The 16815-nt window shown below is 46.7% G+C and overlaps 1 long non-coding RNA gene across 1 annotated transcript in view; it reads left to right on the forward strand.

Annotated features, from left to right (window-relative positions):
- Positions 1-14995, forward strand: part of LOC128411424 (uncharacterized) — a 34594-nt gene extending 19599 nt beyond the window's left edge. The window contains exon 2 of the long non-coding RNA XR_008329804.1: positions 14819-14995. This is a non-coding gene — a long non-coding RNA (uncharacterized LOC128411424). The remainder of the gene's footprint in view (positions 1-14818) is intronic.
- Positions 14996-16815: the final 1820 nt, after the last annotated feature.

A 16815-nucleotide genomic window follows, 5' to 3' on the forward strand; every position in this document is an offset into this window, starting at 1 on the left:
GGTGGCAATTAAGGGTGGCAGCCACCCAAAGCAGAGGCGCCAAATAATAATAATAATAATAATAATAATAATAATAATAATAATAGTAATAACAATAATTTATTATTTATACCTCACCCATCTGGACTCTGGGTGGCTTCCAGCAAAATAATAAAATACAATAATGCATCAAACATTAAAATGAAATGAAATGAAAAAATGATCAATCCAGAGGCTCAAGGGAGAGGGGCAGGAGGTGTAATTCTCCTTTGGCAAGAAGAAATTACCTTCTGCAACAGAACAGATCATCATCACACATTCCAATGTATTGAGAATTATCAGGACAACCTCCACTTATGCAAATACCGTCGCTATTTTCACACTTGTCATAATTGTTAACTTCATCGTCTTGTGCAGATCCTGTGCAAAGAGAGAAACAAACGTAAGTGTGGAGAAGGAAGATAATTCACAATAGGCAGAAAGAAAGCCACAACTCCATAGCTCTTTGAACCAGAGTGGCTCTGTGACTCTCTGGGTGCTGTGGCATCCTAACTCCTACCCCCCCAACCCACCACTGGCCACTCCTGTTCACCCCCTTGCTATATTCACAAGAAGAAATGGTAAATGTGCTTATCCAGATATTTGCTTGTAAGTGGAGGATGTCAACCTATGAATCAGGAGAGCAAGAAGTGAGGCACACATGGCTTATAAGTTATAGAGAATCTAAAACCTGTAACTGAAGCCACCAGAGTCTGAAGGACTACCCAGAATAAAAGGCTCTATGTTGCATCAAGAAAACTTCCCCACTAATTAGACACGACATATGCCAAATTTAGTGAAAGACCCGTGGAAGAGGCAAATCAAAATTTTACTTTTTAAAATGTATTCCATAGAATTGCATAGAATTCCATAAAATCTAACCAAACTGAGAAAAGAGGAGGCTCCTTTTGTTTTTCCTTACCACTTTTACATGTGATGCAATTTTTCCATGTATTACTGCACCATAATAAAGTTAACATGTGAACATCAAAGCACAGCCATCCTTTGAAAGGCAGTTCTCCTTTCAAGTAATGTTTTTTTAAAAATGTGTCTACTCAACTTCACATGAAAAAGTGTAACTTCATGAAAACAGAATGAAAATAAAGGTTATATTAGGGGAGATTGCACAGCAGTGATGGGCATAATGGGGGAAATTCAGCAACACAGTGCATGTTTTCCCTAATAGACACACTTTTGCAGGCAATGTTGTCCCATATATACATTTTTATGCAAAGAATTCCCACGAAAGAGATTACCACTAAAGAAACGTCTCTAGAAAGAAAAGTGAGCTTCCTTTGCAAGGCCACAGAACAGCAACTGTACTCCTCTCCCTCTTCCACCCCAAATATGGCTGGCATGTGTCCCTCTGTCTTCTTCCCCTCCATCCCTTACCTGGGGAAGCCAGGAGCAGCAAAGAGAGAACTGCCAAGCCCAGGTGAAGGATCTTCATGGCTCAAGATGAATTGTGGTGGCAAAGCCAAAAGCCTGCTTTTAAGCCAAATGGAGCCCCAAAGCTTGCCAAGAGAGGGCAGGTAGGGAGAAAAAGATTTCATAATTGTAATTTCTTTGGGACGTTGTGACTTAGGCTGACGTGGAAGAGAACGTTGCCAAAATCACGTGCCTCTGGAACGGCATTCCTGCATTCTGTCAGTCATAGCACTTTCCACAGAAGTAAGATCACAAACATTCAGATGTGCTGTATTCATGTTTCAGAGCGAGATAGCTTGAATCAAATGAAAAATTTATGATGAGGATTCAATGCCCCACATAGGCAGTGCTAGCGGGATGTATCCCTCAGGTAAATGACTCACCCCTCACCTGTCCCCACCAGATTGCTGGACCCTTGCGGTTACCTGAAGGAAGGGCACTTTTCACATGCTCGCTTCCCACAATGATTATTCTTTTTGTTTTAATTACTTTTTTATTCAAAATTAAAACAAAACATATTATCCAGAAACATATCATCCTTATTTTCCCTCTTTTTCCTCCCTCCCCTCCTTCCCCCCACAGAACCCACCCACCCCCACCCCCCAACTTTCCTCAGTTTCAGTCTTTGATTTCTCTAAAAATGCTGTTTTCTGCATGTTACACAGTTGTATAGATCCTCAAACTATTTAAGTAATAATTATCAATAAAAAGTTTGTGAATGTTTATTCAAAACCAGCCAAGGAGTCCAGTTCACTTTGTTGCCTCTTCAAATACTTTGTAAAGGGTTCCCATTCATCTTTAAAGTCACAGTTATCCTTCTCCCATATCTTGTGTGTCAGTTTTGCCAGTTCTGCATAATCCATCAATTTCTCTTGCCATGATTCTTTAGTTGGGGTTTCTTCAGTCTTCCATCCTTGTGCCATTAAAACTCTCACAGCCGTTGTCGCATACATGAAGATGTTTTTCATAATGATTATGATTATTATTTTTTTAAAGAATATTTATTAGATTTTCCAATTTTTTAAACAAACAAACAAAAACAGAACAAATATAATGATTATTCTTATTCTTAGTAGTAGTCTGCTTTTTTCAAAAATATATATATATTGAAAAACTGCCCCTCAATGAGGCCAAACTTAGATTCACAAAATGTTTAGGGGTAGGCGTACCCCTGCGACCCCCCAGGAAATCATGTCGTCCAAATCATGGAGATCCACGTGTTGCGGTGAGATCACCAAACTGCCTTCTTGTTGCAGGGGCGGGCCCGTTTGGATGACCTCCTTGCCTCATTGGTCGCCCCTTTGTTACTGGGGCAGATTTCTGACAGTTGGGGTTTGATTGGCACATAAGGGGCTATTTAAGGGGCTGAACATGGCAAAGTACTTCCTCTTTCGCATCATGCAGCGGATCTCCCTCCCTCCCTATAATTTTAGGTTGTGTTTTTGACCTTGCTATGCCTGTCTAGGGGTCGTCTGTTTTTGGAGCAGGGGCCCGGTAGGAATTTTGCCACTTGGCTGATTGGCTGGTGCCATTTGGTTTTTGCCTACCGTGTAGCAAATCGCCACAACTTTGTAACTTTGTTAGGAATTGGTTCATTCTTTGGTGGAGGGGATTATGGATGGGCTGTGCCTGCCCCTCAATTTTGTTGCTGCTGCTGGGCAATTCCGTTAAAGGAATCCAGGGGCTCGATTTGCTCTGTCCGATCTCCCCTCAGGGGTAGGGCCATGCCAGAGTTCCTGGGAGCATCTGGGGTGAACTAAGAGGCGAAAATCCGCCTCTGTGCTCCCCCCGTATGTTTTCCCTTACTGACTTCTGGAGGTTCCAGTTGTCAGTCCGGTGCAGGTTCAGGTAGTCCGAACCAATGCCTAAGCAACCACCCACATGCTGTAAACAATAAAGTTGTGGCCAAATTAATGCCAAAAATATTCTGTTTCCTGTGTGATTTATTTTGGAGGTTGTTTGGGGGTCTTCACACGCAAAAAGAACAGGTAGTAGTAATAGCTTCAAAGAGTTCTTCAAAAAGAAAAGAACCAAGTCAATCGATTGAAGAGGTTGAGAGGGGACATGCAGGGCAAGGAGATTTCAAAGGTGAAATGATGGACTCTTGTGCTTACTTGAAGGAAGGGCAATCTTCACATGCTCTCTTATCCTACTCCTTATCCTTCTTGCAGTCATCACCATCCTATTTCTCAGACACCTTTTCCAGACAAGACTGAAGGCAACCTACAAAAATATTTTCAAACTGGAGGGGCTCTGCTTCCTTGCTTGCTCCACCTGCCATGTCGCACTCTGCACCCCATAATAATTGGCCAACCTGTCCTTTCCTTTCCCCTTTCCACCCTAGAAGATGACTAAGCCCCCTTTCCCCCTTCCCAACCCTGTTTCTGAAGCTGCTTCGCTCTTCTGTCCTGCACTCCATGGAGTCGCTGTTATGTCTGGCTAAAGATCAGGGATCTCCAGAACAGAAACATCCAAAGGCCAATGAGTTAACCTTCTCTGCTTTGAGTTTTCATTTGAGATTTCGTAAACCTTAGCTATTCAAACAAGATAAAACCCATCAAATTGGTTTCCACAAAAGCAACATGGCAGTTACAGACCACAGATGCTCAGCTGCTTTTAACATTGCCCGTCTCTTGCATCACCCAACATTTCCACATGCCTGGAAGAAGCTGACCATTTGGATCCCTTCCAGTCAGGATTCAGGCCTCATCATGGGACTGAAACTGCCTTGGTCACACTGGTCTTGGATCTCCGGCGGGCTAGGGACAAAGGTGAGAGCTGTTTCCTAGTTCTGCCAGATCTCTCAGTGGCTTTTGACACCATCGACCATAACATCCTTCTGGACCGCCTCAAGGGGCTGGGAGCTGGGGGCACTGTCATACAGTGGTTCCACTCCTTCCTCCTGGGACGTGTTAATAAAGTGGTGGGCGGGATGAGTGTTCAGATCCCTGACCTCTCACTTGTGGGGTGCCTCAGGGTTCTGTCCTCTCCCCCATGCTTTTCAACATCTACATGCTGCCACTGGGAGAGATCATCAGGGGGTTTGGGCTGGGTGTTCCTCAGTATGCGGATGATACCCAATTCTCTTTCAAATCAGAACCAGTGAAAGCGGTGAAGGTCCTGTGTGAGTGTCTGGAGGCAGTTGGAGGATGGATGGCAGCTAACAGATTGAGGTTGAATCCTGACAAGACAGAAGTACTGTTTTTGGGGGAAAGGAGGCGGGCAGGTGTGGAGGACTCCCTGGTCCTGAATGGTGTAACACGTCCCTGAAGGACCAGGTGTGCAGCCTGGGAGTCATTATGGACTCACAGCTCTCCTTGGAGGCGCAGGTCAATTCTGTGTCCAGGGCAGCTGTTTATCAGCTCCATCTGGTACGCAGGCTGAGACCCTACCTGCCCGCAGACTGTCTCACCAGAGTTGTGCATGCTCTGGTTATCTCCCACTTGGAGTACTGCCATGCGCTCTATGTGGGGCTACCTTTGAAGGTGACCCAGAAACTGCAGCTAATGTGGAATGTGGCAGCTGGCCTGGTGACTGGGAGCGGCCGCCAAAACCATATAACACCAGTCTTGAAAGATCTACATTGGCTCCCAGTACGTTTCCGAGCACAATTCAAAGTGTTGGTGCTGACCTTTAGAGCCCTAAACGGCCTCAGTCCAGTATACCTGAAGGAGCATCTCCACCCCCATCATTCTGCCCAGATACTGAGGTCCAGTGCTGAGGGCATTCTGGCGGTTCCCTCGTTGCGAGAAGCCAAGTTACAGGGTAGTGGCACCCGCCCTGCGGAATGCCCTCCCATCAAATATCAAAGAGGAAAACAAATACCAGACTTTTAGAAGACATCTGAAGGCAGCCTTGTTTAGGGAAGTGACCTTGGGCCAGTCACACTTCTCTGAAGTCTCTCAGCCCCACTCACCTCACAGAGTGTTTGTTGTGGGGGAGGAAGGGAAAGGAGAATGTTAGCCTCTTTGAGACTCCTGAAGGGGAGTGAAAGGCGGGATATCAAATCCAAACTCTTCTTCTTCTTCTTCCTCTTGTTTATTCAGAGGCCAGAACAGAACTGAGCTGAAGAGCTCAGTCAGCCTACTTATATAGAGCTCCAGAACTACGTAACTGTAGCAACTTTCTAAAACTATCCAATCACTGAACGTCACTTTCGATCCTTCATCTGCATAACTATCTACAGTATCCCCTTGCTGGCCCAGGGTGAGAACTTCAGTACATAACACCCCTCCCCACCGAGATAAGGCGTTAGTTACAATCGTAATGGTTTCCTTATATACAGCACTACACTTAATGGTTCAATTAGGCACAAAAGCATATCGATTACATTTCACATACTTAGACCAACAGTGATACATGTCCAACAACATAGTCCTTTAACTAAGTTGGGTGCTTGGAAACTCTGCCAGACCGCCGGGGACTGGTAACCAAGTCCGGGGGGGGGGGCACCCAATTCTTGCTGAGGCTGCGGTGTGACCCTAGGTGGCGTTGAAACCAAGTCCCCTGGATCCGCTGCTGTGGGTGGAACCTCCGCAAGTGGAGTTGGCGGAATGTCAGGCAAGGCAGTGCTCTGAGTCTGTGGTAAGTCTGGCAGACCCTCTGAAGTGGCTTGGTTCGGCTCCACGCTGGCAGTTTGCGAGAGAGGTGTAGGTGGAGCCTCACCATCTGTAAGTGTCTGTTCCCAAGCCACAAGTGCAGTTGGGGGCACCACGGTAGTGTCCAAGTCCCCAACCCTGCGCCTAAGCTGGTCTATGTGCCGGCGCCACAAGGGTCCGTCTTCGAGAGCCACCTGGTACGAACGAGGTCCAGTGACTCCCACTACTGTGGCTGGCACCCAAGGAATGTCCCACACAAAGTTCCGGGCAAAGACCTGGTTTCCCCGAACAAATAACCGTGGCACGTTGGCACAGCCTGGGGGTTTGGCCATGGCAAAGTCCGGGTGCAGCAGGGCGAGCGGGGACCTGAGGCAGCAGCCCATAAGCAGTTCGTCAGGACTCTGCCCTGTGGCCACATGAGGGGTGATGTGTTGTACGAACAAGTATTCGGCGACCTGCTCATGCCAGTCTCCCTGGTCCAGGCACACCAGTGCCTCTTTTGCCGAGTGCACCATTCTCTCTGCTTGCTCGTTGCTGGATGGATGGATGAAATGGTGCCGTTAGGGCATGGCAGATGCCCAGTCCCAAAAGATACCGCTCAAAAGTGCCTGACGTGAACTGTGGTCAAGGACATCAGGATACCCATGCATCGCAAAGAGGGCTCGCAGCACCCGGATGATGGCCTCGGTAGTGGTGGAGGGCATCAGGGCCACCTCCAGCCATTTGGAATAGGCGTCCACCACTACCATAAAGGTCTGGCCGTGAAAGGGACCGGCCAGATTGATGTGCACCCTCGACCAGGGTGTCTTGGGCGTCTCCCAGGTGTGTCCCTTAGCTGCCGGTGGCGCAGGCCTTGATTCTTGGCACGCTTGGCAGGCAGAAACCCAGGCAGTGACGGCATCATCCATGTTAGGCCACCAGACGTAACACCGAGCCAACGCCTTCATTTTGACGATTCCTGGGTGGCCAACGTGCAGAGCCTCCAGGACACGTTGATGAGAGTCTTTGGGGAATCACGACGTGGTCTCCCCACAGCAGACAGCCGTGATGAGCTGAGAGTTCATGTTGTCTGGTTGCGAACGGCAGGAACTCCAATGCAAAAGGCCCTTATGGCCACCCCCTCCACATCCAGTTGAGCACACGGCTGATGGTGCGATCCTGGGCAGATGGGGAGGCCACAGAGGCAGCCGATACAGGCGCTGCCGGAAGATCCTCAATCAGGAGGAGCGATGAAGCAGGAGCCGGGTCTTCCACAAAGGCTGGAAGAGGGCAACGGCTGAGGGTGTCGGCATGGCCCATCGATTTCCCCGAGCGATGGACAAGCCGGTATTGGTAGGCAGCCAGGAAAACAGTCCATCGCAGCATGCACGGCGAGAGGACCGGTGGAGTTGGACGATCACCGGCGAGGAGGCCCAGGAGTGGCTTGTGGTCAGTGATGAGGTCAAAAGTCCTGCCATAGAGGTATTCATGGAACCTCTTCACTCCAGCCACAAGTGCCAGTGCCTCCTTGTCGAGCTGGCTTTAATTCCGTTCAGTTAGAGATAGCGTCCTGGAAAAATAGGCGAGCGGTGCTTCTCTTCCGTCTGGAAAACGGTGGCTAAGGATAGTGCCGATGCCAAAAGGTGAGGCGGCGCAGGCAAGGACCAGCGGCCTGGCTTCAGTGTACTGTATCAGCACACTGTCCAATGAAAGGAGGGCCTTGACCGCGTTGAAGGCCGCCATCTCTCGATGACCCCAGGACCAAGGTGTCTTTGTGCTGAGGAGTCGGTGAAGAGGCTCAGCCACCGTGGCTTTGTGGGGCAGGAACATGTTATAAAAGTTCAGCAGTCCCAGGAACGCCTGCAACTCCATCTTGTTCTTTGGGATGGGGGCCTGCTGGATATGGATATGATGTTGTCCCCAGTGAATCTCTACCTCTTATCTCTCCCACTTCCTCGTTTGTCATCATCAACATCATCTCCTCTACGGGTTCCGCTAAGTGTCCTCTGTCTTCGAAGTCCTTGCTTTCCTACTTTTAAGTCCCTCTGGGTTCTGGGAGATGGAGGGTCTGGGCTGTTTTCTAATGACAACGTGTCAGCCAGCTTGAAATAATATTTTACTCTCCTGTTAATTATTTGCATTTTATATTTGACTATGTGGTTTTTTGGTGGGGGTATTGAGTTGCTTTTTATTTTTATTAGGTATTTTGTGGTATTATATCTTAATTTTAGGGACGCAGGTGGCGCTGTGGGTAAAACCTCAGTGCCTAGGACTTGCCAATCGTATTGTCGGTGGTTCGAATACCCGCGGCGGGGTGAGCTCCCGTCTTTCGGTCCCAGCTCCTGCCCACCTAGCGGTTCGAAAGCACCCCTAAGTGCAAGTAGATAAATAGGTACCGCTTTATAGCGGGAAGGTAAACGGCGTTTCCGTGTGCTGTGCTGGTGCTGGCTCGCCAGAGCAGCTTCGTCATGCTGGCCACGTGACCCGGAAGTGTCTTTGGACGGCGCTGGCTCCCGGCCTCTTAAGTGAGATGAGCGCACAACCCTAGAGTCGGACACAACTGGCCCGTACGGGCAGGGGTACCTTTACCTTTTATCTTAATTTTATTCTGTGAACTGCCCTGAGACCCCCAGTTATAAAGCAGTATATTAAATAAGTAAGTAAGCAAGCAAGTAAGTAAATGGCTTAGTCATCCTCTACGGCAGAAAGGAGAAGGGAAAGAACAGGTTGGCCAATATTATTGTGAAAGGTGCCCTTCCTTCAGGTAACTACAAGGGTCCAGCAATGTGATGGGAACAGGTGAGGGGTGAGTTATTTACCTGAGGGATACATCCCCCTGGCACTGCCTATCCTCCTCATAAACTTTTTTTTGATCCAAGCTATCTCCTTGTGAAACATGAATGCAGCAGATCTGAATATTTGTGATCTGTAATTGGGATCTTACTTCTGTGGAAACAGCTAAGACTACCAGATTTCAGCAATATCTTCCCACAAGCATGTGATTTTGACAACATTCTCTTCCATGTCAGCCTAAGTCACAACCTCCCAAAGAAATTACAATTATGGGAAGCATGGGTGCAGCCAAGATTTATTTTAGGGGGCGCCTATGAAGTTGTGCCTCTGTTTCATTCTTTTCTTAAAGAACTTTCCTTTCACTTGTGGACCATGGTATTTGTTCTTCCTCTACACAGGATTTGGCCTGTCACAAACTGATTGCATCTGCCTCCTGTTTATGTGCCCTGCTGTCTTCACTGACATTGGGATCTGTCCACCACTGTATAATTGTTGCAGAAGGGAAATTCTGCTTGGCGAATGAGAATCAAACAAGTGTCCAGAGGAAAGTATCATTTCTTCTCCCCACGCCCTGCCCCTCTTGCAGCATTTTTTGGATCGATCATTTTGAGGAGCCTCTGATCTGAGTAGCTTTAGGCTACCACCCTAAATGGACATCCCTTCTCGGATTTAGACAAAGGGAGCCAGTGAACTGAGAAAATAGTTTCATTACGTAAAACTTGGAAATCTTTTATGATGCCTGCTAACATGAAACATGGGAAAGATTGAGGGCACAAGAAGAAGGGGACGGCAGAGGATGAGATGGTTGGACAATGTTCTTGAAGCTACAACATGAGTCTGACCAAACTGCGGGAGGCAGTGGAAGACAGAAGTGCCTGGCGTGCTCTGGTCCATGGGGTCACGAAGAGTCGGACATGACTAAACAACAACAGCATTTTCCATCAAAATTTTATTATATCCCCCATTATGGAAAAACTTCATTGCTACACACTCATCTCTCCACCCTCCATATTCCATGTCTTAGAGCCATTCTACTCCATCAGAAACATAAAAAACAAAAACAAAACTCATTATAGTCATTATGTAGGTTGATTATACAGCCTGCAAGATTTACAGTTGTCTTAATTATGTTTTTCATTAATTAAACAACCACTGGAAGTACAAAGTATCTCTAATGCAACCTTTTTATTACACAGAATGTCATTTTCATAGAGCAGTGAGTACCAGCTACCTGTTCCATTAGTTACACAAAGCATCAATTACTTAAGTGGTCCCTGAATGCAGCGTCCTTTGATTGCAAGCTTAATTTGTTGCGCAGCCAGTTGTTTTCATACTTTGTCCATTGCAAAAGACACCTATGGCAGAATCAGCCTAGGGCGGCACTTCCCGTATTGCCCCAAATGGCAGGGATTTTGTCCAAAATCAGTGCTGATGATGCTGGTGCTTCTCTTCCACTGGCAGAAGCAGCAGGGCAGGAGGGGCACCCATGGGCATTCTGCCTGGTTGGGGGCTTCTGCCACCTGGAGCAGCATCCTCACCTGCCTCAAGGCTCTGGGATCAGCCCTGTCTTTGGTTGCTTTGCTCTGTGAAGTTTTGCCAATTCTTCTTGGTCGAATCCTTCAATCACATGGTATTTGATTGTTTACATTAATATGCAGTTTCATATATTGTTTATCTCTGGGGAAAGGGATCATCATAACTGCCCATCCTCAAACTTCAATAGCTGCTGGGCATTTGCTCACTGTGATCTTCTCCCCTCCATCTTGTTTGAATAGCTGAGAATTAAAAGGTAAAGGTAAAGGGACCCTGACAGTTAACTCCAGTCGCGGACGACTCTTGGGTTGCGGCGGTCATCTCGCTTTACTGGCCGAGGGAGCCGACATTTGTCCACAGACAGTTTTTCTGGGTCATGTGGCCAGCATGACTAAGCCGCTTCTGGTGACATCAAAGCAGCACACAGAAACGGCATTTACCTTTAAGCGGAGCGGTACCTATTTATCTACTTGCACTTTGACGTGCTTCCGAACTGCTAGGTTGCCAGGAGCAGGGACCGAGCAACGGGAGCTCACCCTGTAACGGGGATTTGAATTGCCAACATTTTGATTGGCAAGCCCAAGGCTCAGTGGTTTAGACCACAGCGCCACCCGCGTCCGTTAGCTGAGGATTAGGTTCCATATATTCCTTGCAAAGTGTTCCACATTCAGTTCCAAGCAACTTGCGCATGAAAGCACCAGGCCTGAGCATGAAAGCTCAAATGAAACCTCAAAGCAGAGAAGGTTAACTCATTGGCCTTTGGATGTTTCTGATCTGGAGATCCCATCACCCCTGATCTTTAGCCACAAATAACAGCAACTCCATGGAGCGCAGGACAGAAGAGTGAAGCAGCTTCAGAAACAGGGTTGGGAAGGGGAAAAGGGGGCTTAGTTATCTTCTAGGGTGGAAAGGAGAACGGAAAAGACACGTTGGCCAGTTATGATGGGGTGCAGAGTGGGACATGGCAGGTGGAGCAAGCAGAGAAGCAGAGCCCCTCATGTTTAAAAATATTTTTGTAAGTTGCTTTGAGTCTAGTTAGAAAAAGGTGTTTAAGAAATAGGATGATGATGATGAAAAGAAGGGCAAGGGTGCATGTGAAGATCGCCTTTCCTTCAAGTAAGCAAAGAGTCCATCATTTCACCTTTGAAATCTCCTTGCCCTGCATGTTCCACTCAACCTCTTCAATCAGTGGACTTGAATCTCTCTTTTTTTGGAAGAACTGTTTGAAGCTATTACTACTACCAGTGCTATTTCCGGGGGGGGGGATGCAGGGGTACGCATACCCCTAAACATTTTGTGAATCTAAGTTTGGCCAGATTGAGGAGCAGTATTTCAACATGAGTAGGAAAATGAGAGTAACCCTAAAAAATTTTTAGGGGGGAAAAGCATGGGCTACTACTAAGAATAATCATTGTAGGAGATGAGCATGTGAAAGTCCCCTTCCTTCAGTTAACCGCAAGGGTCCAGCAATGTGATGGGGACAGGTGAGGGGTGTGTCATTTACCTGAGGGATACATCCCCCCTAGCACTGCCTATGTGGTGCATCCTCCTCATAAATGTTTCATTTGATTCAAGCTATCTCGCTCTGAAACATGAATAGAGCACACCTGAATGTTTGTGATCTTCTGTGGAAACTGCTATGACTGACAGAATGCAGGAATGCCGTTCCAGAGGCACGTGATTTTGGCAACATTCGCGTCCACGTCAGCCTAAGTCACAACGTCCCAAAGAAATTAAAATTATGCAATCTGCCTACCTGCCCTCTCTTGGCAAGCTTTGGGGCTCCATTTGGCTTAAAAGCTGGCTTTGCCTGGCTTTGCCACCACAATTCATCCTGAGCCATGAAGATCCTTCACCTGTGCTTCGCAGTTCTCTGTTTGCTGCTCCTGGCTTCCCCAGGTAAGGGATGGAGAGGAAGAAGACAGAGGGAAACCTGCCAGCCTATTTTGGGGTGGAAGAGGGAGAGGAGTACAGTTGCTGTTCTGTGGCCTTGCAAAGGAAGCTCACTTTTATTTCTAGAGACGTTTCTTTAGTGGGAATTCTTTGCATAAAAATGTATATATCTGACAAAATTGCATACCAAAGTGTGTCTACTAGGGAAAATATGCACTGTGTTGCTGAATTTCCCCCATTATGCCCATAACTGCTATGCAATTTCCCCTATTATAACCTATATTTTCATGCTATTGTCATGAAATTACACTTTTTCAGGTACATTTTTTAAACACATTACTTGGAGGGAGAGCTGCCTTTCAAAGGAAGGCTGTGCTTTGATGTTCACATGTTGACTTCATTATGGCAGAGTAATATATGGAAAAAAGGACATGGGTGACCCTGTAGTTTAAACCACTGAGCCTCTTGGGCTTGCCGATCAGAAGGTTGGCGGTTTGAGTCCCCGCGACGGGGTGAGCTCCTGTTGCTTGGTCCCTGCTCCTGCCAACCTAGCAGTTCAAAAGCACATCAAAGTGCAAGTAGATAAATAGCTACTGGTTGGAAGGTAAACGGCGTTTCTGTGTGCTGCTCTGGTTCACCAGAAGCAGCTTACTCATGCTGGCCACGTGACTCGGAAGCTGTCTGTGGTCAAACGCCGGCTTCCAGAGTTGTCTGCAACTGGAATTAAATGGCATCGCATGTAAAACTGGTAAGGAAAACAAAAGCAGCCTCTTCTTTTCTCAGTTTGGTTAGATTTTATGCAATTCTATGCAAATTTATGGAATACGTTTTAGAAAGTAAAATTTTGATTTGTCTCTTCCACAGGTCTGCCAATAAATTTTGGGTATAAAGTTCCTAATTAGTGGGAAATGTTTCTTGATGAGCAAATATCTGGATAAGCAAATTGACCATTTCTTCTTGTAAATGTAGCAAGGGTGGTAAACACCAGTGGCCAGTGGCAGGGGTGGGGTGGGGGGTAGGAGTTGGGATGCCACAGCACCCAGAGCGTCACAGAGCCACTCGTGTTCAAAGGGCTGTGGAGTGTTCCTCTCTTTCATCCAGTTGTGAATTAACTTCCTTCTCCCCACTTATGTTTGTTTCTCTCTTTGCACAGGATCTGCACAGGACCAGGAAATTAAGAATACTTTGCAATGCCATAGTGTGAATGGTACTTGCTTCCCTGTACGTTGTCCCAATGATTATAAAATGATTGGAAGGTGTATTTATAGTTATCCCTGTTGCAAAAGGTAATTTCAGCTTACCAAAAGAAAATTACACCTCCTGCCCTTCTGCCATTACCCCCTGGATTGATCATTTTAAGTACCCAATGCAGAGTCCCCTAAATTGATCATCCTTTGCCTGCAAGCACAATTGCTCCATTGCAAAAATAAAAATAAAAATACCTATGCCAGAATCAGCCAAGGGTGGCACATCCCATTTTGCCGCTTGATGCAAAATGCTAATTGCTGCTTTGCCATTCTGCCAGCACGGCTCCTAAGCCCATCTACCTGCTCCTCCTGCCATGGCCTGATCTGCCGCTGACACACACCATACCCCGTTGATTGTAGGCACAGAAGCGGCACTACCATTGTTGCCCATTTTAAGCAAGATGGTGCTGAGTTCTTTCACCATAGGCAGAACCAGCGGGGCAGGAGGGGCACCAATGGGTTTATTGTCTGAGGGGCTTCTGCCAGCAGAAGCAGGGTCCTCACCTGCCTCATGGCTGGTCCAGCTGTCTTTGGCCCCTTTGCCCTGTGAGCTTATGCCAGATCTCCTTTGCCAAATCCCTAAACCACACCAGATGGGCACATTTAATTTGTTGTGCAGCTTTATCCATTGTTTATCTCAGTGCCTAAGAGATGTCTATTCTGCAGCTTTAACAGATGCTAGGCACATACTCTGTGTGGTGTCCTGCCCTCCACCATTTAAGATTACCTCAGTTTCACATGCCATACATTCCATGCAAATCTCGCAGTTTCAATTCCAAGCAGCTTCATTCTTATTTTATCTTTTAAAGAAAGAACCTGAGGCAGTAGACTTTTGTCTTGGGTCATTGCAGAGAAATTAGCAACTGGACGGAATGAACCCAAGGGTTCCAGTTCTCCCGTGTTTCTCAAAACATTGTCACAAAATGGTGAGCAAGCTTCCTGTTTCCCCAGAACTCTTCCTCAGGGCCACAAAGACAAGAAATCCCTGCCGTGCATAACATCCAGTCTGCAGGAGAATATTGGAGACCTTGAAAGCTCCCTCACTATTCTGTGACATATTTAATTATAACTAAAAAAGAAAGTCCCCCAGGGATGAGGATGGGCAAGAGATTGGATTCAATTCTCATCGAAAGGTGAATCTATGTAATTCGAAGTTTCTGGAAATGAAAAACTGAAACAGACCTGTCCCTACCCAATGGTTTATTATCATGAAATGTTTCTTGTGGTCCAACATGCCTTGCTTTGTGTTTTCGTGTCTCAAACATGGTTGCTTTGCTATGAAACTGAGTTAACTCTTGTCTTTTTTTTTTGCTGGTTTCTATGTTTTAGACGGGAGGAGTGATAGATGCCTTTGAAAAGTGGAAGATGCTCCCTCTCTTCGAGAGCCGCTGGATCCCGCTTGATCCCCAGCTAGGGACTTCTTCTCCAAAGCATCCAGATTGAAAAAGCAACATTTTCAAGGCTCACGTGAGCTTGTGCCTTGCAATAAAAGCAGATCCAAAAGCCTTTTTCCCTCTGTTTTTCATTTCTAAGCATGAGTGTTCTTGCTAGTGAAGCCAAAATAGAACCTTACATCCATGAGAAGGAGGTGTTAGCAGGCATGGTTTGTGGAGAGTCCCAAAACATCATTAGAAAGGAAGACTAAAAGGGGGTGAGGATCCCCCAAAACAATCTAGTGAGGAGGACTGGGCCACAATGTGGAAAATGAAGAGTCACAAAATATGGAGGGTGGAATGAGAGGGAGAAGAAGTTCAGTTCTGCTTCCATTTAAATGGTAACCAACCTGAGTTGCACTCTTTTAAAAAGTTTGCCAGTTGAAATATAGTCATTCTTCAAAACCCACAGGTGTCTGAATTTTGGGATTATTGAACTGACCAGACCAGGTCTGGAAGTTTCCTCTTATGGATTCTTGCCCCCTCCCTCCACAAAATTGCAGGTTGGGAAGTGAGGCAATCACACAGGGTCCCGGATGTTTCACCATCTATTGATCCCTGTGCCACCACTTTATTTCTCGCTGCCACCACCCAGGCCCTACCTGGTACAATACTGAGTCCAGTCTGGGTTAAATTGGAACATAAAGTTCTGTTGATTTATTGCAATTTAACAAGTGTGTGGTTTCATACCTGCTCTCACTCACTAAACCACCTCTCCGATATTTACTTGTCTTTCTAACTCCTAAATGTTCCTGACTCAGCTTATTTCGCTACACTAATTCAACCTACCCACAGACTATCCCAATTCACTCCCACTCCAACCAACCACCCCACTCCCAACAAACTCCTCCCTTCGCCCCTCCCAGAGTTGGTTTTATAGTCCCTCTGACTCCACCCCCTGGGTTCTGATAGGGTAACCTGCTTAACTATTTCACCTCCAGCACTCTCATATGTTAACGTCACAGGAAGTAGCCCAGGCTTTTGCAGAAATTAGCTTCACCTAGCCCACTCATTATAGTATATTAGACATAATTGCATGCACATGTGCCTACCAGGAAGAATTCTTCATCCTAGGATCCCATGGCACCCAGTCTGGTGAGATAAGAGAATGCAAATAATAATAGTAATAGTAATAATAATAATAATAATAATAATAATAATAATAATAAATTTATTTATACCCTGCCCATCTGGATGGGTTTCCCCAGCCACTCTGGGCGGCTTCCAACAGATTATTAAAATACAATAACCTATTAAACATTAAAAACTTCCCTAAACAAGGCTGCCTTCAGATGTCTTCTAAAAGTCTGGTATTTGTTTTCCTCTTTGATATTTGATGGGAGGGCATTCCGCAGGGCGGGTGCCACTACCCTGTAACTTGGCTTCTCGCAACGAGGGAACCGCCAGAATGCCCTCAGCACTGGACCTCAGTATCTGGGCAGAATGATGGGGGTGGAGATGCTCCTTCAGGTATACTGGACTGAGGCCGTTTAGGGCTCTAAAGGTCAGCACCAACACTTTGAATTGTGCTCGGAAACGTACTGGGAGCCAATGTAGATCTTTCAAGACTGGTGTTATATGGTTTTGGCGGCCGCTCCCAGTCACCAGGCCAGCTGCCACATTCCACATTAGCTGCAGTTTCTGGGTCACCTTCAAAGGTAGCCCCACATAGAGCGCATGGCAGTACTCCAAGTGGGAGATAACCAGAGCATGCACAACTCTGGTGAGACAGTCTGCGGGCAGGTAGGGTCTCAGCCTGCGTACCAGATGGAGCTGATAAACAGCTGCCCTGGACACAGAATTGACCTGCGCCTCCAAGGAGAGCTGTGAGTCCATAATGACTCCCAGGCTGCACACCTGGTCCTTCAGGGACGTGTTACACCATTCAGGACC

The sequence above is a fragment of the Podarcis raffonei genome, chromosome 3 (genome assembly GCF_027172205.1).
Source record: "Podarcis raffonei isolate rPodRaf1 chromosome 3, rPodRaf1.pri, whole genome shotgun sequence".
Taxonomy (NCBI): Eukaryota; Metazoa; Chordata; class Lepidosauria; order Squamata; family Lacertidae; genus Podarcis; species Podarcis raffonei.